The sequence below is a fragment of the Gavialis gangeticus genome, unplaced genomic scaffold (assembly GCF_001723915.1).
Source record: "Gavialis gangeticus isolate Ggan-Ray unplaced genomic scaffold, GavGan_comp1, whole genome shotgun sequence".
Lineage (NCBI taxonomy): Eukaryota > Metazoa > Chordata > Crocodylia > Gavialidae > Gavialis > Gavialis gangeticus.
Window position 1 is genome coordinate 224,682,107 of NW_017729032.1, and position 4,220 is coordinate 224,686,326.

The following is a 4,220-nucleotide window of genomic DNA, read 5'->3' on the forward strand; positions in this document are numbered from 1 at the left end:
GGCTAGTCAGGCCCAGCATGGCCAAGCTCTTGAGCTTTCACACTTGACCTTGATCCCAGCCTGTTACGACTGTCCCAGTTCTCTGTAACTAGATTGCCTGCTGAGAACACCATGCAGCACTTTTAATCACACCTGTACCCTTGGGCTTTAGTCAAACCTTGACAAGAGCCTCAGTTTGTTCTTGCAAGACTCTCATTCACTACTCTGTCTGGTTTTCCTGCCTTCTGACTCAGCTTTAACTTTCCCTGATCCTTCTCCTAGATCTTCCCTGAAACTTGGCACCCAGCTCTCTTACTCTCCTGGCTTCAGACTTCAGCTTGCACCCTGGACTACTTCTCTTGGATCTTCTTCTTGGCTCCCCTGGTACCTGATCCCAGGTTCCCTGCTCTGCTGATCCAGACCATGACCTGATGCTCTGGTAACTTGCACCCCCATCTAACTTACCAACATCCCAGCTGAACCCTCACAGGTTAACCCAATCTTGATTTAAGTTAATGCACCTACTCGGATGAACTAATTTAGATCAGATGTGACATTTTGGGGGGTTAGATTGATCTAAATACAACACCTGTACATAGTCTTAGTGAAGAGAGCTTCATGGTCCAAAAATCTCCCATTTCTTTAAAGGTTAGGAATCAATATAGGCATTTTCAGGAGTGAAGTGTTGAGAAGGTGATTCATGTTGGTATAGCAACCTCATCTAAGTCCAAGGTACCTGGGGTACATGAGTTCCATTCCTTTTATTTAACCTGCCCATGTGTTAGTAGAAAACTTATTTGGATTAATTGTTTACTTGAATAGAGGAAATTTGAATTTTCATAATGAGATTTCTGGGTTTCTCTTTGTGTTACACATACATTACCAGCTACTGAACTGTAAATCTAAATAAAAGGTGAAAATAAAGTATCCATATGTAGATATCAACTTGTTTTCCACCCCTCAATGACTTCAAGAATCTATAGTATGTATTAGTCAATGGAGGTTTATTGTAGATTGTAAACAGCACTATATTGCCCTGAAGTGTAAACTACATTTATAAAACTACAGTTCTTCATGGTTTATATGGAAAAACAGCAAATTGGACAAAATGGATGGACTTTCTTGTCTCCACACACTATAATGAGTGTCATCAGCATTTCCACTAACATAAATAGAAGAAAAAATGTAATTCTCATAGGACAGCACTGTAATCCAACTGTGCCTCTTACTAGCAAGCTTCTGCATTCATGAAAACAAACTTGATCCAATCTCATTAAAGTAAATGAAAATCTTCCCATTTACTTAAGTATGCATTGAATTGAGCCAAGAAATTTCCTCTCAATATCTTGCTATGCAAAACTATCTGTGGTCTAATAGTGTCACTATGGGGCAAATACTATTGTTAATAATATGAACAGGTGTTGTGTTTTACCTTCAGCTGTGTGAAATCCTAACCATGGTTAAAATCTTAATTGTGGTCATGTTAGTAAGAGAACTCCCACTGATTTAACCCTGTTCATTTGTTACATGCTAGCTTATAGCAACCTCTGGCAAAGTCAAACTCAACAAATGAAGCCTCAAAGATAATGAAAATAAGTAATGGGTGATGTGAAGTCATTATGCTTGCACTTTGTCCTATTCACTGTCTTTCAATTAATTTGGGCACACAGAGATGTTAACTTTGTTCAAGAAGGCTGGTATTTTCAAAACTGCATGAAAGCTTTGGAAGCTCAGTTCCCATTTAAACTAAAAAAAATACTACATCAAAATCCCTAAGTTCCTTTGGAAATCTAGTTCTAAAATCAGTATGTTTTGACTCGCTCTCTGAAAGAAATCATATGGTCACAAACATTAAAAGAGGTCAGGAGGCTAGGCTTAAGTGTTCATTTTTGACCTCTTAGTTTTAGGATTGTACAAAAGGCCATGTTAGAGTGATCTTATTTTTGTAACATTTTACTATTTTGTGATAATTGATTTTTGGTTTTTTATGTAATTAACATGAGCACTAACAAATAACAACAATGAAAAAGTGAAGGATACATTTTGACAGGCTAACTCTATAGGCCCCTGACACAAGTTATAGCTATTGTGCAATTACCTGGTTAATTGCCCAATAAATTTAGGCATGCTATACAAGCAAAGTAATTATCCCACAATAAAAATAGCCAAATAAGTTGTAAATTTGTTGCCTGAAAAAATAAAGAACACTTTTAGCTTGTCTCTATCACGCTTTATTTTGAATGTGTGGCATGTCACACGCGAGATGATAGTGTTTGTTCAGGTCCTCCAGTATCCCATGGTAGAGTGCTTTCCCTTCCCATCCCTTCCTGTAAGGGATCTCATGCTTAACTCTGCTGGCCCAGGGCATAGTAGCAGGAGATGTCATGTCTCATCCTTTCTTTCTTCAGGCAGGCTTCAAGGCTGCTTTCTGAAGCCTTTAGCACCTCTGTGGGCAACCCAGAATAGAAACAAGCACTCAAATGATATGCTTTACTTGTCTGACACAAGGGGAGATGGGGAGGGAATCTGTTCAGAAACCTGTAGGCAAGACAAGCATGTACAAAAAAGCACCTCTTAAGATGTCTTTAGAGTTTGAATCCTGGCACTCCTGCCTGCACTTCGCTCTTCATTGGATTGCTCTGGATCTGCACAAGAGGGTTGGAGGAGCAGTTCCTCCATCCGTAGGGAGCCTAGCCAACTTCCCATTACCAGCACGGCTGCAGAGAGGGGTGACAGCTCCTGCTAGTAGCTCTCCAGCTCTCTTTGCTGGCAGATGCTTCTCCCCTACAGCTTGCCTTTGACCATGAAGCAGGTCAGTGGCATGGCAGTTTCTACTGAATGATATTGCCTATTACTTGATGCAATCAATATCTGCCAAGGGCCTGAGGATCTATTATCCTTCCTGTTTTCTTCCTTCCTTCTGTTATCTGGATCCTGATATTTTAGTGGTTCAATGCACAATAGTTTAATATTTAGAAAATCACAAATGTTTTCTAAACATATTTGAACAAAAGTTTAAAGATGCATTTTAAGGGTTTTAAAAATGATTTTTCAATGATAATTATCCTATTATTTCCTTACTACCTTCCTTCATGTAGCCAATTATCTTCAAAAATTAAATTTCTTAAACTCAGTTATATCAAGGAGATTTTGTTAGTCCTTTAAGATTCATTGAAATTGGACATACTTCTTTTCCTGAATTACTTTTCCTTTTATTATTTTAAGATCAGAAAGGTGTTAAGCTCTAAACTATAAGGTAGCTTCTTTTTTTTTTTTTAACATTAGAAATGGATACCATCTTAAATGAAAGTATAAACCATTTGCAAGTCAGGAACGAAGCTCTTGCTTATTACTTTTCTGTATGGCACTCAGATTTTGGATTAGGGAAATCATATTGTTGTTTGTGAGTAAAACTTCTTAAACAGACCAATTATTCTGGATAAGGGCCTGCAGAGCACCAATTGAAAAGGTTAGTCATCTAATATAATTTTTTATCCATAGAATTGCAAACAGATACAAATCCCATATAAATATCTGAACCAAATTCAGTAGTCACATATTTAGATAAATTACACAATTGAACAAATTTTGTCAGAAAATAGGTGTGCATATGTTGGTGTAAATTTGAATCGCAAATTATATTAATTAGGTATGGAAAATATAGAAAATCATTAAAAATTGTAACTCAGTTTCCAACTTTTCTCATTTGTGTTTTTCCATAGATTAGGTGTCAAGGAAATAAAACCATGTGTATCTGAAAAAGCAACAAGAAGGGCTTAGAAAATGTTATCTCTGTTTCTGATTTAATCCCTGTGTAAACCAGGAGTAGCTCTATTGAAGTCAATGATGTTAGACCAGTGTGAAGGCAGTAAAAAGGATACAATTTGTACTGAACATTTTTTTTTTCCCTTTCTGCCATGTTTCTGGTTAGTTTGTATAGAAAGCTATTTTTCTCTATCTGAAACCCACTTTTCAAATAGAGTACACTTTTCATTCTCCCTTATTCCTACTGAGATACGTATATGTAATTTGTGTCTTGTACCCTGCTGACTCATTTTCTGAATGGTGTCTCTCAACAGAAGAATTCTTTTTGTGCTGGCAATCACATTGCACCGAGTAGCAAGCTTGCACTCTCAAGTCTTTGTATGCTTCCTTTCATCATGTTGTCATAGTCCCAAAACTCTATCCACTGAAAGGAGTATTTTTGGACTGTTGGATGCATTTGTTAGCATTGCTAGGTA